At 43.1% G+C, this 23,097-nt stretch overlaps 1 pseudogene; it reads left to right on the forward strand.

The window, feature by feature from the left end:
- LOC138666271 (homeobox protein CHOX-CAD-like) overlaps nucleotides 1–23,097 on the forward strand; it is a 109,527-nt pseudogene that overhangs the window by 81,487 nt on the left and 4,943 nt on the right.

The following is a 23,097-nucleotide window of genomic DNA, read 5'->3' on the forward strand; positions in this document are numbered from 1 at the left end:
TGTATGTTGTGCGGTGTTGTGTGTGTGTGAGAGAGAGTGGTGAGGTGCTGTCTGTGTGTGGTGCTGTATGTGTGATAGTGGTGTTGTGTGTGTATTGGAGATATTGGAGATTGGCAATGATGTGGGTGGTGGGGGAAAGAGCAATGATGGTGGTGGGGGAGGCAATGATGGTGCTGGTGGGGGAGGCAATGATGATGGTGGTGGGGAGGCAATGATGATGGTGGTGGAGGCAATGATGATGGTGGTGGGGGGAGGAAATGATGATGGTGGTGGGGGGAGGCAATGATGATGGTGGTGGAGGCATTGATGGTGGTGGGGGAGGCAATGATGGTGGTGGGAGGAGGCAATGATGTAGGTGGTGGAATGGATAATGATGGGGTGGTGGGGGAGAAGGCAATGATGGTGGTAGGGGGAGGCAATGATGATGGTGGTGGGGAGGCAATAATGATGATGGTGGTGGGGGAGGCAATGATGATGGTGGTGGGGAGGCAATGATGGAGGTGGTGGAATGGTCAATGATGGGGTGGTGGGGGAGAAGGCAATGATGGTGTTGGGGGAGGCAATGATGATGGTGGTGGGGGAGGCAATGATGAAGGTGGTGGAATGGGCAATGATGGGGTGGTGGGGAGAAAGCAATGATGGTTGTGGTGTGAAGGACAAAGATGGTAGTGGTGGAAAGAACAATGGTGGTGGGGAGGAGGCAATGATGGAGGTGGTGGGTGAGAAGGCAATGATGGAGATGTTGATAAGTACAATGATGAGGTGGAGGGGGTGAACAATGATGGTGGTGGAGGGGGGCTGCATTATACAATTTCAGGGGGGCTGCATTATACGCTATGAGGGGGCTACATTATAATTCTATGGGGGGCTGCATTCTCTGAGGGGGCTACATCATACTATATGAGGGGAGCTGCATTATGCCCTATGAGGGGGCTACAGTATATTCTGTGGGGGGCGGCATTATTCTCTCAGGGGGCTACATTATACTATATGAGGGGAGCTGGATTCTACTCTGAGGGGGCTACATTATATTCTGTGGAGGGGCTGCATTATGCCATATGAGGGTGCTACATTATATTCTATGGGGGGCTGCATTATACCTTATGAAGCGGTTGCATTATATTTTGTGGGGTGCTGTATTATACCCTATAAGGGGGGCTGCATTATATTCTATTAGGGGGAGCTACTTTATATTCTATGAGGGGGCTACCCCATCCCCTGTTACATAATTAAGACGTGTACTACCTTATATTATACCCTGATATTAGCGTGTTTTACCACACAATTGATGATCTTGAATTTATATCTATGTAGCTACATAGTGGGCCCCAAGAATGGTTTTCTCTGGTGGGACAAAGGTGCTCCAGTCCGACACTGACTATGGGTGAAACCTGTCAATCACCTGCAGCAGTGCAGGTAGAACCCAGCAGGGTGTCAGAGCCTGACAAGTGTTATTTCTGGCTATGGTATCTGGCCAGATTTTTAAAGTATGTAGCTTGTAAATGTCAAAGTGCTTAAGAGAAAAATATACCTGGCTGCAATTGAGCTACCAGATTGTGATTCATGCTGCTCATGGTTTGGGCAGCATGAATCAGGTCACAGGTTCCTTTGAACTCAGAAACACACACGTTGACATCAGTAAAGAACAAATGTTTATTTCCTTGGTGAGAGAAAGACAAGGCACTGTCGGACACCTCCCCTTTCCTCACCACCTTTTGGAGGGGCAAAGGATCTGGCATGCTAAAATCCACCTTTCCTCAAGTAGCCAAATGTGTCTCCATACACATAAGATTCTTGCCATAATTAGAGTTTTCAACAGACTTTAGGACATTTTCAGACATCAGATGGAGAAATTTGGTAAAATAACTGTATTTTGTCCTGAAATATTAGCAGGACACTTTAAAAAAAAAGTAAAATCTGTCCCCGAGCGTTAAGTGGTAATGGGTCAACTATGCGACAATTGTCCTGCGTTATCCTGGCTATTATCACTTAGTGCCTGTTACGTGGATGATTTACTTCAAGATTAACTCATTGACATATGAAGCAGTTCATTATTAGGGTCAAAGTTATCGGAAGTGAGGTTATTTGCATGGACTTTGATCTAGCCCGTATGTTTCTGGTAATATGCAGACACTTAGCTACCAGAGGAAGATCATTGTTTATGAAGATATCTTCAATTCAGAGGGATGTGACGGCGTGCTAATACACTATGAACTTAAGTGAAAAGTGTCTTTAGATAAGGTATTTATGAAAGCGAACTGATCAACCTCAGTAATTACATTATATCAGCAGTGTATACGCTATCTTTACAGCCAACATGGCACTGTATATCTGTTTTGTTTATAAAATTAGGATGCATGTTCACCTACCGAAAAGAGATTTGTGCACATGTAATTGCATCTGTTTCCTGAAAGATATTCTTATCATTGAAAAGAAAAATACTTAAAGCAATTAAATGTTAAATGTCACTAGGGAAAATGGTACCGTAAGTGGCAAACATCCTACTTGCGCAAAGTCTAGTTCCACAGTGCATACTGATGGTCTGTTTACACGGACAAACCAACGGCACAATATGACCACCGACTGGTAAATGTTTACCAATTGGCGATTATTTAAAGTAAACCTGACGACTGATAAATGCTGCCTAATTCAGGGGCAGCATGTATCAGACACAAGGTGTATGATTTCAACCAGTGTCACGGATGTGTCAGAGGCTGCAGACCGTTGCACTGCATCTGGCTGCAGAGGGTCTCAGCAGCTTACAGTCATGGCCAAAAGTTTTGAGAATGAGACAAATATTAATTTTCCAAAGTCTACTGCTTCATTTTTTCTAATGGCAATTTGCATATACTCCTGAATGTCAGAGTGATCAGCTTAACAGCAATTACTGTACTTGCAAAGTCAATATTTGCCCAGAAAATGAACTTTAACCCCCAAAACATATTTCAATATCATTGCAGTCCTGCCTTAAAAGGAGCAGCTAACATCATTTTAGTGATTGATCCATTAACACAGGTGTGGGTGTTGATGAGGACAGGGCTGGCGATCAATCAGTCATGATTAAGTAAGAATGACATCACTGGACACTTTAAAAGGAGGCTGGTGCTTGGTATCATTGTTTCTCTTCAGTTAACCATGGTTATCTCTAAAGTAACACGTGCAGCCATCATTGCACTGCACAAAAATGGCCTAACGGAAGAGTATCGCAGCTACAAAGATTGCACCTCAGTCAACAATCTATCGCATTATCAAGAACTTCAAGGAGAGAGCTTCCATTGTTGTCAAAAAGGCTCTAGGGCGCCCAAGAAAGACCAGCAAGTGCCAGGACCGTATCTTAAAACTGTTTCAGCTGCGGGATCGGACTACCAGCAGTGCCGAGCTTGCTCAGGAATGGCAGCAGGCTGGTGTGAGTGCTTCTGCACGCACTGTGAGGTGGAGACTCTTTGAGCAAGGCCTGGTTTCAAGGAGGGCAGCAAAGAAGCCACTTCTCTCCAGAAAAAACATCAGGGACCGACTGATATTCTGCAAAAGGTACAGGGAGTGGACTGCTGAGGACTGGGGCAAAGTCATTTTCTCTGATAAATCCCCTTTTTGATTGTTTGGAACATCTGGAAAACAGCTTATTCGGAGAAGAGGTGAGAGATACCACCAGTCTTGTCTCATGCCAACTGTAAAGCATCCTGAAACCATTCATGTGTGGGGTTGCTTCTCAGCCAAGGGAATTGGCTCACTCACAGTCTTGCCTAAAAACACAGCCATGAATAAAGAATGGTACCAGAATGTCCTCCAAGAGCAACTTCTCCCATCCGTCCAAGAGCAGTTTGGCGCCCAACAATGCCTTTTCCAGCATGATGGAGCACCTTGCCATAAAGCAAAGGTGATATAACTAAATGGCTCATGGAACAAAACATAGAGATTTTGGGTCCATGGCCTGGAAACTCCCCCAGATCTTAATCCCATTGAGAACTTGTGGTCAATCATCAAGAGACGGGTGGACAAACAAAAAACAACAAATTCTGGAAAAATGCAAGCATTGATTATGCAAGAATGGACTGCTATCAGTCAAGATTTGGTCCAGAAGTTGATTGAGAGCATGCCAGGGAGAATTGCAGAGGTCTTGAAGAAGAAGGGTCAACACTGCAAATATTGACTTGCTGCATTAACTCATTCTAACTGTCAATATAACCTATTGGTACTCATAATATGATTGCAATTATATTTCTGTATGAGATATAAACATCAGACAAACACTATTAAAAACCAGAGGGCAGCAGATCATGTGAAAATATAATTTTGGTGTCATTCTCAAAACTTTTGGCCATGACTGTACTTTGCAGACTTATGCCTGGTCTTTCTGACGCTAGGACCCAATGGCCACCTTCCCCGACTCTAATGGTCACACCTGAATCTGGGTGTTTATAACTCCCATCTTCCTGTTGGGAGTTGCAGGTTGCAAGATTGCCTTGTGCAGGCATGTACTACGGAGGACACAGAATGAACTTCAATCCAATATTGCAGCCAGCATGCAGCCAGCGGGTAAGGAAAGGGTGAATCAAACACCCGAAAACCCCACCCCTATGGCTGAAAATTGTTCCCTCCAAATTCAGGTGACAGAGTCCTTTTAAGGGTGCACTCATTCCTGATAATACAGTGTCTTAATCATGTTATTAAAATACTTATTTGTTGTGTGAATTGTGCAGCACTACTGCCTGCATCTCTGCATGGCTTCCCATCCCCCACCATGCAGGAACACCGACATACTCACTACCCCAGGCCATGCAGTGAGTTCTTTGTCCTCTGTTTGCTGTGTGCTGTAAGCTCTGTGTCTTCTGCTGGCTGTGCATGTCTCTTGGCTGCATGATTTGGATGCGCACTGTTGTGAATTCTGCTCTTGGGCTCCCTCCGCTGGTTATGAGTGGTAGTGCTGCTGTCTTTGGATCGCAGCATTTATCAGGTGTATCCATTTTTTGCAATTTGGGCTGGGCTATTTAGTCCTGCTTTATCCTTTAGTCAGTGCCAGTTGTCCATTGTTTTTGGAGGATTCACATCCATTCCTGGTCTCTCCTGTTTGCTGTTCATTTCAACAAAGATAAGTTCTGGCTTTGTTTTTGCTGTCCACCTGCTGTGGACCTTATAGTTCTGTGCATTTTCATGTTTTGTCTTGTCCAGCTTTGTCTGTGAAGGATTTTTTGCAGCCAAGCTGTGTCTCTGGAGATGCAGATATACCCTCCATGTCTTTAGTCAGATGTGGTGATTTGTATTTTCTGTGGTGGATATTTTCTAGTGTTTTAATACTGACCGCATAGTACTCTGTCCTATTCTTTCTTTTTAGCTAGAATGGCCTCCTATGCTAAATCCTGATTTCATGTCTGCGTATGTTATTTCCCTCTCCTCTCACAGTCAATATTTGTGGGGGGCTGTCTATCCTTTGGGGATTTTCTCTGAGGCAAGATAGTTTTCCCGTTTCTGTCTTTAGGGGAAGTTAGTTCTTAGGCTGTGTCGAGGGGTCCAGGGAGTGTTAGGTACCCCCCACGGCTACTTCTAGTTGCGCTGCTAAGTTCAGGGTTTGCGGTCAGTACAGGTACCACCTTCTCCAGAGTACGTCTCATGCTGCTCCTAGGCCACCAGATCACAACAGCGCACGCACTGGAACTTCCTGATTCTTAGGCTAAATTCACACTGGGCGTTTTGCTGCGTTCTTTTCTGCAGAAAAACCTGAGTGGTTGGCAGGAAAGAAAAAGGTTTTGCTGCATTGTTTGCGGCATTTTTTGGTACGGTTTTGCTGTGTTTTTTCAAGTGTTTTTTCCATTCAATTCAATGAGCGAAAAACGCTGAAAGAAGTGACATGCTCTATGTCTAAAAAAACAAGCAAAGCACAAAATGCTGATGACAAAAAAAAACAAGCTGTGTGCATGAGATTTCTGAAATCTCATAGACATAGCTGGTACTGTCAAATTCAACTGAAAATTAGCATAAATTTAAAAAAAACGCATCAAAGACATCCAGTGTGAACTTATCCTTAAAGAGACATTGCATGCGCTCCGAAGTATCCACAGCCTATTGCTGAGAGGCACTTAGTACTTAATGCCCCTCCACCTGTTGGAAGATGCCGAAGCAACATTCTTTTTCAGTGTGTTTGTGCAACTACTGAGTTGCCAGGTCCTGTCCCATTTCTGATCTTGCCTGAACCTGTTTCCCTGAGTCTGTATACCCAGCCCTGAACCTGTGCCTGAGTCTGTCCTTGTCTGAATTAGGACCAATACCTGAACCTGTTTGTATCTAAGTCTGGATCTTTCCCTAAACCTCCTGTGTCTGTGGAGCGCCCCCAGACGCAGGGCCGCGGGGTACTCGGTACCAGTCCTCTGTCTCGGTCCTGGGGTTGTCATGGTGGCTAGACCCGGTCCGTGACCCTGCTAAGGGGCATCCAATGAAAGGTGATGAAAGTTTGTTAAGGGTTCGTGACGCCACCTGTGGTGTTCGGTCAGGGTGACCGACGCTGCTGAGGGGTCCACTGGGGTGATGGAATGGCAGCTAGATGGTATAACTTCCCACAGGTGAAGTATATCCCCAGGGCTTCCCAGTAGTGTAGGTGGCGATGTGAGGCGTGGTTAATAACCAGGACACAGGGTTGCAGTCTCTTTACCTTTTTACTGAAGACTTCAGGATCCGCAATCCAGAGCACTGCTAACAGGGCTGGCTGAGTCCGGCCGGTCCGAAGGCACATCCAGAGTTCCCTTTGCAGGTGGAAATCAGTGCCTACCAACTAGCGCCTGTGTGTTGTAGTCTTTCCCTGCTGAGCACCACGGGATAGTCCTCACAACTTTCGTATTCGTTCGTTCTCTCTCTCTATCTCCGTCCCCCAGTTTATCTGGCTAGGACGCACCCGTTTGACGGGAAGGCCTGGAGTTATTCTGGGACCCTAGAGACGCCCCTCTCCCACAATTGCCCCCTATGTCTGCTTAGGTGATTTAAGATAATAATATTAAAGCCAGTATATTAATAGAATACTTAGAATACGATGGAATCCAAAGGATAATATATGCTATAGATGGATAAATAGTAGGGGCCAGCTGCCAATCAATATATATGAAACACAAACAAAGGCACAAGCAGCCATATGGTCCCATAAAATACACTCTTTATTAGAATACATAAAAACACCAAGCAAAAACAGGAAGGGGAGATAAAGTACGCACCAATGGTAATGACATTACTATTACTATTGGTAAAGATATTACTAAGATATTACTTCATCCTGATGAAGGAGCGGCGTGCTCCGAAACGCGCGTCGGGGTCAGGCCTGGTTGCCCATTCCTCGGACCCTCCGCTGTAAGTACGTTGGTACACTGTTGATGGATGTCAGAATTCCCTATGTGAGGGCACTTGCCCTATATATATCTTACTATTGTTCATCTATTATGTGATATGGGGAATTGGTTCTTAGCATTTTGCTAGTACAGCAGTGTGGCCCGCGGATCGGTTTTCTGGCCTGTTCTGTCATTACCATTGGTGCGTACTTTATCTCCCCTTTCTGTACACCTGTTTTTGCTTGGTGTTTTTATGTATTCTAATAAAGAGTGTATTTTATGGTACCATATGGCTGCTTGTGCCTTTGTTTGTGTTTCATACATTAGGTGATTTAAGGTAGACAGCCAACCTATAATCAACTGTCCTGCCGCTGTTTGAAGTAATGCTTGAAGTCTGTTACTTCCTCGGCGTTCCGGCCACCGGCTACGCGCCTCCGTAGGATGTTGCCGATCTCGGGGCACGACTCCTACTGGTTCTATCTCCTTTGTGCTGCGATCTCGTTTCTCACTTCTCCACAAAATACTTTGCTTCGTGTCCTTCCTTAGGATGCCGCCGCAAGGTAGTGCAGGCGTGGCTCCGTAACGATCTGTCCTTTCTGCTAGGTACCTGCCAGGAACCCACCCCTGACAGGTCCTCCCTGGAGCTCTCCCAGGCTGATTTCTGACCTAACTTCCTATCCAACCCCCAGTTTTACCAGAGTGTGAGGAGTGACCTAATACATAGTGCCCTTTGCTCCCCCTGGTGGCCGGAGTGTGAAGTGTAATGTGTGACTGTGATACCTGGTCAGGTGAACTCCTTTAGTGCAATCAGACATAACATCACTGCCCTTAGTGGCAGAGCGACATTACTGCAATGACCAGGACTCTGGGGCGCTGCATCTGTACTTGTAGCTATACGTAAACCTGCAGTGTCTGAACCAGTACCTATTGCTAACCTGCAGTGTCTGAACCAGTACCTATCGCTAAACCTGCTGTGTCTGTACCTGTACCCATCTCTAAACCTGCAGTGTCTGAACCTGTACCTCTCCCTATTCTGTTGTCGCTGTGCAACATTAGCGATCTGTGTGTACACGCGATACTTCATTGTAATAACCCTGTGTGAATCTGGTCCTGTCTGTCCTGTATGTACCTGTCCTTATATTGGTCTTGTGTGAACTTCTTGTCTGACCTGGGTAAACTTGTCCTTGTAATTATCCTCTGCTTTCCTGATCCTGTTTATTCCATGTGAACCGTGTCCTGTCTCTCTGTCCGCATCTACAGCTCTCTGCCTGTCCACATCTGCTGTTCCTTGCCTCTCCACGTCTGTGGTTCCCTGCCTGTCTGCATCTGCGGTTCCCTGCCGGTCTGCATCTGCGGTTCCCTGTCTGACTGCGTCTTTGGTTTCCTGCCTGACCACGTCTTTGGTTTCCTGCTTGACTGCATCTTTTGTTTTCTGCTTGACCATGTCTGCAGTTTCCTGCTTGATCACGTCTGCAGTGCCCGCCTGCCTGTCAGTATATCAGTCATGCCTGATTACTGTACATTGCCCATATCCACCAGCGCCTGCCTACATACCAGCCATGGCTGCCAGTATCTGCCTGTGTATCAGCTGAGCAAGACAGTATATCTACAGTACCTTTCTGAACCTGTCGTTACAGTGTCCAATCCTCTTGAGGATCAGCTGCTACTGATGGACGCTGGCTGCCCTGGAGTGGTACCTAAGTATACCAATTACTGAGAGGCATTTAGTAAAATTAGTACACCAGCAAGATGGCTCCCAGCCAGCCAATTGCTTAGAGTCATCATGTATTAAAGACTCCCTCTCCCTTAGTGAGTTGCCAAGCAATGGGTTAGGTAGTGTGGTTTTCTACCAGTGTAGTTGTGAGGTCCCCTGGTGTTATGAACTGGTGGTTTAGGAGCAACATGGGACGAGCTCTGAAGGAGGTGGTACCTGTACTGACCGCAGTCCCTAAGCTCAACACAACACTAGAAGTAGCCGTGGGATGCTCCTGTCACTCCCTAGGCACCTCGTCACAGCCTGAGAACTAACTACCCCTAAAGATAGAAACAGGAAAACTATCTTGCCTCAGAGAAAATCCCCAAAGGATAGATAGCCCCCCACAAGTAATGACTGTGAGTGGAGAGGGAAAAGACATACACAGAATGAAACCAGGATGTAGCACAGGAGGCCAGTCTAGCTAGATAGATAGGACAGGATGGAATACTGTGCGGTCAGTATAAAAAACTACAAAAATCCACACAGAGTTTACAAAAATCTCCACACCTGACTAAAGGTGTGGAGGGTAAATCTGCTTCCCAGAGCTTCCAGCTTAACTGAATTAATCCATACTAACAAGCTGGACAAAACATAGAATGCACAGAACGAATAAGTACACAACATGTGGACAGAAAAGAGCAAAGCAAGGACTTAACTTTGCTGAACTGGACAGGATATCAGGGAAATCCAAGAGAGATGTGAATCCAACCAGGAACCATTGACAAGTGACACTGGCTGAAGGGAAGAGCCAGGCATAAATAGCCGAGCAGAAATACAATCAGTGGAAGCAGCTGCAGACTGCTAAATCCAAGGAGCAGCCATACCACTTAAAACCACCGGAGGGAGCCCAAGAGCAGAACTCACAAAAGTGCCACTTACAACCACCGGAGGGAGCCCAAGAGCGGAATTCACAACACCCTGGTCCCGGTGAGTCAAATAGTCCTGAACCCGAATCCACAATCACAGCGTGGCCAGTGTCCTGAACTCAAATCCCTGGTCAAGGTTTGGCCATTGTCCTGAGCCTCAATCCCTGGTGTTAGTGAGACCAGTGCCTGAACGTTGTCCATGGTTCCATTGCAGCCAGCCTCCTGAACCTCGTCCCCTGGTCCCAGTGCGGCCAGTGCCTCAACATTGTCCCTTGGTCTGTGTGCGGCCAGTTGCAGATCCAGTATCCTGCACCAGTGCCTCTAAACATAGCTCTAGTCCGTGCCAGTGATCCTGACCCATGGAGTCAGCAGCTGTTGTACCAGGATCTGCCTAGGAGTGGTACGTGGCAGCTACTTGCCACCCAGTCTTTCTCCATCATCAGAAGCTCCATTGAACAAATGATAGATGCCTATGGAGCGCCCGCTAGGGCCGTGGGTTTACTCGGTGATGGGCTGGTTCTTAAAGGGGATGTGTCATGGCAGCAGTGACCCGGTCCGTGGCCCTTGGTGTCCAATGAAAGGGATGAGGGAAATAGTTATAGGGGATTGTTGGTGACACCACCTGTGGTACTCGGCCAGAGATGGCCGCCACTGCTTAAAGGGATCTTCTGGGGCCAATGGTGATGCAGCTTAGATGGTTTTGCTCCCCACAGGTGGAACAGAGGCCCCAGGGCTACCAAGACAGTCTGAGGGGTTACCGGAGTGAGTGGCTGCTCCACCGGTGATCTGGACAGTGCTCCTTCTGTTTCTCCAGTCCGAAGCCTCCTGCTTTTTCATCCACGCTCAGCTTCCTTTTGCACTCTTTCCTTTGGCTCCGCCCACAAAGGCACACCTCCTCTGCTCCTCACACGTCGCACGGTGCGGCAATGGTGGTTGTCACACAACTCAATAAAGTTTTATGGCACACAGGACCCGGTGGTTCTGGGCTGCGATATCCTGTTCATGACGCCAGAAATGGGGCGCACGCTAGGACCGTGGGGTACTCGGGCCGGGTCCGGCAGTGGTCACGGAAGCAGTGCCCCAGTCCGTGGCCCTGGGCGTCCAATTAAAGGGGATGAAGTGTAGTGGACAATAAAGTCTATAGGGAAAGAGTTATAGGGGATTGTTCGTGACGCCTGTACCTGTGGTACTCAGCCAGGGATAACCGACGCTGCTTAAAGGGATCCGCTGGGCCAATGGTGATACAGCTTAGATGGTTTTGCTCCCCACAGGTGGTGCGGAGGCCCCAGGGCTACCAGGACAGTCTATGAGGGGTTGTGGTTGTTGAAGTGCAGGAATAATCGGAAGACACAGGGACTGTAGTTTCTTTATCTTTAATTGTAGTTGCTGTCCGGGGCACTGGTGACAGGTGGTGTTGGAGGTCCAGGCAGCCTGGAAACAATTCAGAATCCCCCTAGCCAGGTGGATTTGGAGGCCTTCCTTAAGGTGCCGTTTTAAAGGTTCTTGATGCTTTATGCTCTATTATTATTATGTATTATTATTATTCAAGCTCTATTCAAGTCCCTCTCTCTCTCTGTCCTTTAAGTGGAACACTACCTGCATGGCAGGCAGCTCGAGCCTTTTCCATGTGTCACTCTCTCTCGTGGTGACTCCGGGCTCTAGTTTGCTGCTGTGCCTTCAGGTCTCAGTTGTGGCCAGGAGACCTGCAATCTCCTGTCCTCCGGATTCAGTTGCGGGGCCAGCAGTACCCATACAACCACGGACTCCGGTGTCTGGCCTTTTGCGCTCAGTCCTGGAGTGAGCTCAATCAAAGCCACTCCTAGGCTTTCCCCTCATGCTCCCTCTTCCTTCACTGTCTGCATCCTCACTCTCCCTCCCTCGGACTCAGACTAACTAACCCCGCCTCCAGACCAGAACCAGACCAGCTCCCCTGAAACTGGGTTTAGAGCTCCCCCTTCTTGTCTGGAGTCAGGAAAGTGTTGAATGCCAGTGTTACATGCTAAGGGGATTCCTTAATGCTTCCAGGCATAGCATCACCCCGTGTGAGGGAGGCAATGCCATTGTGGCAACTGGACTCCTGGGGTGCCACACTTAGCTATGCCCCTTCCTAGATAGGCCCGTCCCTGTGGACAGTGAGTTCACAAATCCACTTGCACCACCATTGAGCGTATAACCAGAGAACTGAAAAAACCCTTTAAAATATAACTTTTAATAAATGCTGAGTAAAAAATACCCATAAAACCAGGTCAGGAGACAGTAACACGTTAATCTATCTTACCACAGACAATGAAAGGATAGAGACTAAACGGTGGGGGGGGGGGTGATCTTTCCCTCACTCACCCTACCTCACGCGGAGGTTGGCACCCTAAAATCGATGTGGCGCCCCCACTCGTCGACGGCTCTCCCTTGTGACCCTACAGGATCCTATCCAAAATGAAACCACCACCACACCATAACTTAATATAAAGTGTACAAATACTTATAAGGTGTAAAAGGATAGTTTTAAAGATCTAATGTGGGATAGTTTCCACAAGAAGAGGGTCATGTAGACTGTAACCCTTCTGTTGATGATAATAAAACAATGGTCAAAAAATAAAGGATGTACTCATCCATATGCTGCGTCCCGAAATAACCGCTCAGCAAGTCCGGGGCAACTATAGTGAGCTGCGTCCCTGTAGGGTCACAAGGGAGAGCCGTCAACGAGTGGGGGCGCCACATCGATTTTAGGGTGCCAACCTCCGCGTGAGGTAGGGTGAGTGAGGGAAAGATCACGCCCCCCCCCCCCCCCCCACCGTTTAGTCTCTATCCTTTCATTGTCTGTGGTAAGATAGATTAAGGTGTTACTGTCTCCTGACCTGGTTTTATGGGTATTTTTTACTCAGCATTTATTAAAAGTTATATTTTAAAGGGTTTTTTCAGTTCTCTGGTTATACCTTCAAATTATACCCTGTATGTATTGTTTTTTGGTTACTACACCACCATTGGGCGTAAGGCTAGGGTCACATTGCGTTAGTGCAACCCGTTTAGCACTAGCGGGTTGCGCTAACGCAATGTTTTTAATGTGGCCGCGTCCCGGGGTCGCGGTAACGTCCCCGCTCTCGCAGATCCCCGATCTGCGAGAGCGGGGAACGGACCGTGGGTGCGCCTCGGACGCTGCGAGCAGCGTCCGCGGCTCGCCAGGAAACACCGGCGCGTCGCTAGCGCGTGCCGAACATGGCACGCGCTAGTGCTGCGCGTTCCCATTGCCGTGAATGGGCGCGCTAACGGACGCGTTGCACGGCGTTAATTTCACCGTGCAACGCTGTCCGTTAGCGCTTTCCCATTAACGCAATGGGAACCAAGCCTAACACTGACATAATGTATCCTGTAAAACAACAGCAGAAACAGTGTGTGCACTTAACCTTAGGAACTCGTTTAACATCGTACTCAACTATGTTTAAAGTGATTAGAGAAAAGGCATGGCTGACAGGAATAGTAAGTATCAATCTATTTCCTATTGGCATGTGCCCGTATTTGACATAAAATGTTGGTGAAAAGTAAAAAGTATACTGGCCATGAGGTGTCAAAAACAAGAATTCTCTGGGCAGCATTTTAGTAAATTTGCCACACATTGAACCATTTTTTTGCACGCAAAATTAATTAATTAATATATCTTACAGCATTACTCAAAATTCATCCTAATGTTTTTCCTATCAAACCAAGAAAGCCACAGTAATGATACAATATTATAAACATGTCTTGAGAAAAATAATAATTAAAATAAGAAAATAGATAAATGAATGAATAAAAAAGTTCATGAAGAGTTAATATACTAAACTCTGATTTTGTAAAGTTTATAGCCATTTAAGTTTTGGGGGGTTTGCTTTGTTCCACAAGTAATAAAGTGAAAACCTATGTTATACTCAACATCATAATTCGTGATGGTTCCCGCATCAGTGTCTGGAGCCAGTGTCAGAAGGACAGTGGTGGTGTGAAGCCTATGGCAACATCCCAGCTGTGGGTGACAATTAGTGACTTCAGTTACATGAAATGTCACCAGCTTAGACAATACATCATCGTGTTTCTGTGTATGTATTTTCTGGATGTAGTCATGTGGCCTGTCATCAAGCCTGAACATGACCACAAATGGTTGCCAGTGCCACCTATAGAGTGGTATAAAGAGGTGTTTTTGTAAGTGTTACAGCTCCTCGCCGATCCCCCAGAGAATCCAATGAAGTCATGTTTGTAATTGCATAGGAAGCAAGAAAGTTTTGAGAACATCTTGTCTATGCTGTTTTGGTACAGTGTGATATGTCTATGCATCGCAGCTACACAAGCCCCACCAAATGGCACCATAAAGTTTGTTGGAACCATGCTCCCATGTAAAAGTGGAGAATGCATCTCACAAATTATAAAACAGTTCCACATGCTTCATTGTGCCCTTTCCATGCCAATGTTCTTTCCAAGTCACATATTATTAAAGAATAACGAGATACTTTATGATCATAATTTTATAATAAGTAACAATAAACACAAAAACATTGGGTCCAATTCATCACAGATTTTATGCGAGGATTCTGACTTGAAAAAAGTTTGGAAAAGTGACAAATTTTCGGTGTAACTCTTTTGGAGTTTTCACATTACTTTTTCCATGCTCCTACAAATTGGGCATAGTTGGGGCAAGACAGGGTTGTATCAACCACTGCTCATCAAATTCATGACGAGTGGCGGTGTCTACTAAACCACAGATCTTACTCCAGTAGGTGCAGGAGTAAGATTTGCGGCGAGGCACACACAGAGGTGCACACCACTCATCAGATGCTCCTGGTTCATTTAGAGGATTATGCCTCATGAATTGAGAGCCTCACACTCCACCCACCTCCTCATCAAGACTGGTGTGAACATTGACGGTCTTAATGAATCGGGGCCATCATCTATATACTTTCCAATTCTGAAATAGCGAAACCCTCATGTTTGCTTACCCCTGAAAAAAATGGGAAGGCCTGAGGATGGCTTTTTTTCCACCTAAGTATCTGTGGCATGTCATGCAGTACTTAGGAGTCTGAAATTACTACTATTGGCATTTTCTATTATTTTCCATGGTCACAACAATTCCAATACTGTTTTTTTGAGAACTTAGGTTCCATGAAGTAGTGATGTCTAACGTGAAATTATGAGCCAGGATGGAAGATTAGGCAATAGTAATGACAATGCAAAACTGCTTAGACCATTATGGGGTGAAGCAAAATTGTAAAGTGAATGGACAGGGGTCAGGACACATGGGAAAGTTTATATTAAGGCTCCAGTTAAAAAGGAAGCACTGAAAGTAGCAACAAGGTGATGAGACTGGGACATCCAGCCTTTCATTTGAATGCAAATGTTTTTGGGGGCAGGCAGTTATCTCTGACATCAGACAGGGCCTTAGTAAACTGTTAGGGCCAGCACCTGGTCACACCATTGTTAGTCATGTGTAGGAAAGGGACTCCAGGGCTTGCAGGGGTCATTTATAGATAGAGCAAAAGAGTGAGAGAAGCAAGGGTCATTCCAGGAGTACTTCAGCTAATGATGACAATGCTAGGACTGGTCCACTTCTGAACATCACATGTGGTCATCATCCTGGGTGTAAAGACGGTAGCATGTATCCACTTTCTGTAAGATCAGCAAATAGTATTAACAACCACACAGGACAAAATTATGGAGCCAACCAACCATACTTTAACTACATGGCATATCACCACGGGCCGACAATGGATAACCAAGCACAATCTTGTGGAGTATGGGGATCTCAATATGGATCGCCACGGGAAGATTGGAATACGTATTCTGCATCACCATCCAACACCAGTTCCATACAGCCATCTGACTTATCACCAAACCAATTTCCTTACAATTCTCCTGGTTACAATTCTCCGCATCCTTCAGGACATGGGATTTTACATTCAGCAGAGGGAAATCATACAGTCGCAATTTCTCCAGGTAGCCAGAGCCAAAATTCTTATGACTGGATGAGAAAAACAGTACAATCTACATCAACAGGTGAGAAATAGGTTTGCATATATATTTTTTTAAAGTTCATATTTTTATTAAAAAATATAATTTGCAAAACAACTACAATTTCCCAAACTAAATTTCAATCCATTGCTTAAGAATTAATGCAAGAATTAAGACTTGGAAGTCGAAAATTATACTTTTCAACGTCTACAGTCCTGATGTTCTAGATTTAGTTTTCAGAATCTGGATAAACATGATTTTCCTGACATTATGGAACACCGTGATTATTGACCAGTAAAGCTAATATTAGCAAACGAGAACTGACGTTACAATATACGGTTTTAAAGCTCCATAATTCACACCTTAGCAGCGGGTTACTGACATTACAAAAGTAAATATTCTACAAAAACTCATTAACACAAGTCGGGGAAATGGTAGTAAAATGTTGTGTTTATTGGAGGGCGTGCCGGTCGTAATAAATCTATGAGAACCGTCAAACCAATATGACTTAGCAACTACTTGTGAGTTCCGAGGGGTTTATGTGCATATACATGCAAGAAAAAAAAAATCCAAAGTGTAGTTGTACATGTATTTTACACCTTGTAATCATATATTTCACTGCAAAAATGTATCACTGAAGGCAGATTGTATCAAACAGTTGCAGAACTATAACCTGTAGACAGTAGACATTAGATATTTGATGGTAGCATATATCTGGGCAATCGTCCGTCAATCAGTAAATGACGAGCAAAATAAAAAAAGATAATAGTATATTCAAACCTAAATGTAATAACTAAGGAATGTAAGACCCCATGCCATCTGAAAAAAATATAGTGCTGCAACATTCAACCACAACGTGGGGATCTTCATTAAAACCTCAGTGAAAAGGAGAGAAAATCTGGAGATAGATTCTCCAGTAGAATAATTATTAAGTGTATCGTTAAGGAAATGGAGAGACATTTTATTAAAAATACTACATTATTCATCTTATAACTCTGTAGGAATAAATGAGGAGAATTCTTCTAATAAATGCTCAAAATGTGGTGAACAAGAAGCGGGCCTCCTCCATTGTTTATGGTCCTGTGATAAGCTTAATAAGGACTTTTGGGAAAAGGTGTCACATTCACTTAAGGCCACATATAGTATTAACCTTAATGCTTACATTAGGTTCGTTTTATTCCATTATTCTAATAGAAACATCCCCAAAATTACACTTGTAGGAGTTTGGGCTACAAAGAAGACTAAACTTTACGATTGGAGATTCCATATAGGTTGGCGTGTGCAATCTATCTTAATCCCCTAAAGTTACATATATAAAACCAAAAGAATTTTCCAATTGGGACAATGACAATAATACAAATGATGTACCCAATAAAGGAAAAAAATAGGGACAAACAAGTATATAGCAATTAAACAGATAACTTTATTGATATATACAAAAAATTAAATGCACAGTAATAGGGACAGGTCAGAATAAAAGATGAATATCAGACAGTATAGAGTCCTCTATTATTTAGGCTTATATAATGCAATGGGATTTGCTCTTACCATATTTATTTTTTTGTGTTAATATTTGATGTCTTTATGCATTTATATTGAGCATACTACTGGGTATCTAGTCTATATTTTTATAGTGTTTTTCCATATTTGGTTTATCTGTACGTTTTTATATGCATCATATTAATTTGATTATTACAAAAGGGCATAGAGAGGGGTTTTTTGCCTCTTCCATAACCGTTTCTGGGTCCAAATATGGATCATTATTACAATCTATACTTTCTGATGTTTATCTTTTAGTCTGACCTCTCCCATTTTGTTTTTCTAAACATTTATTAATAATCTTTATCTGTTTAATTGCGATATACTCGTTCACTCCTATTTGTTTCTTTTGTTGGGTGCATCATTTGCATTATCATCATCATTATCACAATAGGGAAATTCTTTTGGTTTTATACACTTTATGACTCGTTTTAAAGATATCATCCCCTCATTGAAAAAAAAAAAGTTGAAACAAAGCTAGAACATTTAAAGAGAATAGAAAATATACAATAATTGTATGTGCCTATACAGACATGAAGAGGAGGGGGTTGAGTAAAACATGAAGAGTGTGGGTTTGGCTATTGCTTAATTTTTTTTTGTTATTATGAAATTTTATGATTTGTTTGACTATTATAAGTAAATAATGTGTAGGTTGGTAGAGGTGCGTACAGAGCATAAATCTAAATTAACCATTTAATCTGATACAATTAATGCAAAAGGAAAGAGTGGAACGGATTGTTTAGAAACTCCTAACAATTGTCATCTTATTAGTTAAATTGCTATTTGTGCATATGTCATATGTCTCCCTATAGAATATAATAATAGTAAATCAGAAATAATCTAATGTCTTTACCGACCTTTAAAATGATATCATGAACCACACCAGTTATTTCAGGATGTAAGTTTGTTCTCCTTACATATACTAAAAAAAAAAGGGGGTAAAACCCATGCCAAAATTTCTAGGACAGGCTGTGGATATGAATATATGCTCCTTTTTTTCTCTGCGATGTGTGAACAGGTTATATAAAAATAAATTCATGTCTATTGTATTGTACTTAGTTGCAGATTTGCAGTGAAGAATACACATCAAAAAGCTGCAGCAAATCCATCATGTCTGAATGAAGCCATAATTTAATGTATTAATCTTTTGCTGGCAATGGACCAACCTATGGTCGTTTCGCATAAGACAACACTACCAGAAAACTGGTTGTGTCTCTGCATTCAGATACCGGGCATTTTATTTGCTATGAAGACAATTAATTATCCTGACGACCACTCTGTATAATAGCTATAATTGCTCCATGTAAATGGGATTTTAATGGAAATTCAAGCCCTCTTTCTTAATAGGTAAAATATGTAATGACACATAGTGTTAAGTATTGATTAACAGCGTGTGATAAATGCAATGATAACTCAATGAGCAAATTACCATATTATAGAACTGATTCTAGGGGTATGATGACTTCTGCATATGCTGGACCAGAGAGCAGACGGAAGGCTGCCTCTTCTTTACATGCTAATGATGGTGTTTTGTAAGCTCATTGTGAGGTCTCTGGTTTTTGGTCACATTGTCCATGGTTTAAGGACTATCTGTCATATTGAGGTAGCAAGAGCCTTTTCACACTTCTTCCCCTTTTAGCTTTGATATGCAATTTTGTCTTCCCATATCCCCCTTTCTCCTAAGGTTATACTGCTGGAAAGAGTGATGATTTTCACAGAAAATAAAAGACCACAGGCTTTTATTACCCGTGTAGACACTTTATGGCAAAAGATTGTAGATAGATAGATAGATAGATAGAGAGACAGATATGATTTTGTTACATCTTCTCGTTGTTCTTTCAGCTGAACTATTTCTCTAGAATACTCTGGATACATTGCAAGCATCAGATGTTACCTATAGATAAATACAGCTGGCAAAGTCATAAAGTTGGGGGTTGAGCATGGGAAGAACTGGACATAAATACATTGGCTTTTACTCTACAATGAACACTACTATACAAAAGTCCCTTCTTTTTGTGCACGATACAAAAGGAATTTTTGTGAAGGTGCAATAAACAAACAACAGAATAAATTGGCCATTCTGTAAAAATAGTGTCCACAGGAAAGAGGTAATTTAGAATAATAAAGGATATGCATACTTTTCTTCTTCTTAAATATAAGACTTTAAACAAAACTTGCTAATAAGGTAATACATAACAAAGTATAGGTAAATATATAATAATCTGCATTATATAATATATATATATATACAGTATATATTTATATATGTATGTATACACACATACAGTATACATATATTAGACTATAAACTAGAAATGCTAATCGGGTAATGCATAATTATATATAGGTAAATGTATAATAATCTGCATTCTATATATATTTACAGTATACATATATTAGACTATAAACTAGAAATGCTCATTGGGTAATACATTTACCGTAATTCTTGCTGTCGGTTTGAATTGAATTTTGTATTATTTCTATAGCATAATAAACCTGTATTCTTTATTCTTATGAGTCCATATTTTTACATTAAAGAGATTCTCTAGTATCGTCAACCACTTTTTATATCTGTTATTGAGACATGTTGAGGCCATGGGAGATAGTTTATAGGTTTGGACCATCCTCCATTAGAACAGAGCCTCTCTGCAGAACCCGTGGTAATCCAATGGAGACAATGAATGTTGTGTCATGTACAATCAGCTAGTACTCTTCCTTTTGGTAACAGATGATTGTTATGTTGCTTCTCCAATCCATATATGTAGCACTAAGAAAGAATACATCAGTATTCCCAGAAGTGAAAGATATCTATTATCCATAGATGATAATTTACTAATCGTTGGTGATTTGACCACTGAGTCTGACGAGGAGGCTCTGTAGGAGTCTTGAGTGGAGAAGCAGTGAGCATTTTGACCTCCTCTTCATTCATTGTCTAGAACGCTGTCAAAGTAATCCAAGTCCAGTGCTTGACCATTTACAGCAGCCCTATAGACACTGAATTGAGAGCAGGTCAAACGTGCACTTCCTCAACTTTCTAGATGGGGCTCTGATAAAGTAAGCCATTGCCAGTGTAGTATGGCAGGTGATTCCTCTCTCTCCATTGGAAACACATCAGCTCAGCCAAGCATCAATGTATAAGATGGAGTCAGGAGTAATAGCTGCCCGCCAAATGAATGTTGGGTCAAAAGTGTATGGTTCCCTATATTAAAGGGGTGGTCTGAAACGAACATTTATCTTCTTAATCCAATATCCCCATTTATTTAATGTGCTAATCTCTTTTATAATACACTTTAATTAAAAAGTCCCTACGTTCCCTCACTGCCACAGTCTCTGCCCCTGCCCTGAAACAAAGTGTCATCAGTGACGACTGTTTCAGGGTCTGGGCTAGTCCCAGCTATACTGAGCATGCGTCGGTTGTCAATGTCAACATACAGTTAGGGCCAGAAATATTTGGACAGTGACACAAGTTTTGTTATTTTAGTTGTTTACAAAAACATGTTGAGAAATACAATTATATATATAATATGTGCTGAAAGTGCACACTCCCAGCTGCAATATGATAGTTTCCACATCCAAATCGGAGAAAGGGTTTAGGAATCATAGCTCTGTAATGCATAGCGTCCTCTTTTTCAAGGGACCAAAAGTAATTGGACAATGGACTCTAAGGGCTGCAATTAACTCTGAAGGCGTCTCCCTCGTTAACCTGTAATCAATGAAGTAGTTAAAAGGTCAGGGGTGGATTCCAGGTGTGTGGTTTTGCATTTGGAAGCTGTTGCTGTGAGCAGACAACATGCGGTCAAAGGAACTCTCAATTGAGGTGAAGCAGAACATCCTGAGGCTGAAAAAAAAGAAAAAATCCATCAGAGAGATAGCAGACATGCTTGGAGTAGCAAAATCAACAGTTGGGTACATTCTGAGAAAAAAGGAATTGACTGGTGAGCTTGGGAACTCAAAAAGGCCTGGGCGTCCACGGATGACAACAGTGGTGGATGATCGCCGCATACTTAATTTGGTGAAAAAGAACCCGTTCACAACATCAACTGAAGTCCAGAACACTCTCAGTGAAGTAGGTGTATCTGTCTCTAAGTCAACAGTAAAGAGAAGACTCCATGACAGTAAATACAAAGGGTTCACATCTAGATGCAAACCATTCATCAATACCAAAAATAGACAGGCCAGAGTTAAATTTGCAGAAAAACACCTCAAGAAGCCAGCTCAGTTCTGGAAAAGTATTCTATGGACAGATGACACAAAGATCAACCTGTACCAGAATGATGGGAAGAAAAAAGTTTGGAGAAGAAAGGGAACGGCACATGATCCAAGGCACACCACATCCTCTGTAAAACATGGTGGAGGCAACGTGATGGCATGGGCATGCATGGCTTTCAATGGCACTGGGTCACTTGTGTTTATTGATGACATAAGAGCAGACAAGAGTAGCTGGATGAATTCTGAAGTGTACCGGGATATACTTTCATCCCAGATTCAGCCAAATGCTGCAAAGTTGATTGGACGGCGCTTCATAGTACAGATGGACAATGACCCCAAGCATACAGCCAAAGCTACCCAGGAGTTCATGAGTGCCAAAAAGTGGAACATTCTGCAATGGCCAAGTCAATCTCCAGATCTAAACCCAATTGAGCATGCATTTCACTTGCTCAAATCCAGACTTAAGACGGAAAGACCCACAAACAAGCAAGACCTGAAGGCTGTAAAGGCCTGGCAAAGCATTAAAAAGGAGGAAACCCAGCGTTTGGTGATGTCCATGGGTTCCAGACTTAAGGCAGTGATTGCCTCCAAAGGATTTGCAACAAAATATTGAAAATAAAAATATTTTGTTTGGGTTATGTTTATTTGTCCAATTACTTTTGACCTCCTAAAATGTGGAGTGTTTGTAAAGAAATGTGTACAATTCCTACATTTTCTATCAGATATTTTTGTTCAACCCTTCAAATTAAACGTTACAATCTGCACTTGAATTCTGTTGTAGAGGTTTCATTTCAAATCCAATGTGGTGGCATGCAGAGCCCAACTCGCGAAAATTGTGTCACTGTCCAAATATTTCTGGCCATAACTGTATGCTCAGTAGATTATCACTGTGCAATATGCACAGTGACAATGCGCTCACTCGCCGATTCTGATGAAAAGTGATAAACCAGCATGAGAGCGCACTGTCAGTGTCCACTGTAAGGAGAAAGGCCAAGAAGCAGAGATCAGTGATGCCTCAGCAAGTGATATCAATTACAGGGGCAGGGCTGGTCTCTGCTCACTCGATTTCTCCTTACAATGCACACTGACAGTGCGCTCTTTTGCCAGCTCATCACTTTAGCTTCGGACCACCCCTTTAAATATAGGGGCCCTGCTGTATTGCTCTTATTAGAATAAACAGGATGTGTACAGCAAAACATAAATGGAATAGCGACATGTCAGTGCTAACCGCACTTGCATCATCTAAAAATATATATTCTCATAGTAATCCAAATTCAAGTAGTCTTTTCAGAAGGGGTGGAAATGATCTGATTGTGGCTGCATTTACACTGGGTGATTATCAGAAACAACCATTTCTAGGAACGCTCGTTTCCCGATATATGACCTTTCTAAACAGGCCGCCAATCACCCAATGAATGAGCTTGCTTAAACAGCAATGTCCTGGATAAAA

Source organism: Ranitomeya imitator, chromosome 2 (assembly GCF_032444005.1).
Source record: "Ranitomeya imitator isolate aRanImi1 chromosome 2, aRanImi1.pri, whole genome shotgun sequence".
Classification (NCBI taxonomy): Eukaryota; Metazoa; Chordata; class Amphibia; order Anura; family Dendrobatidae; genus Ranitomeya; species Ranitomeya imitator.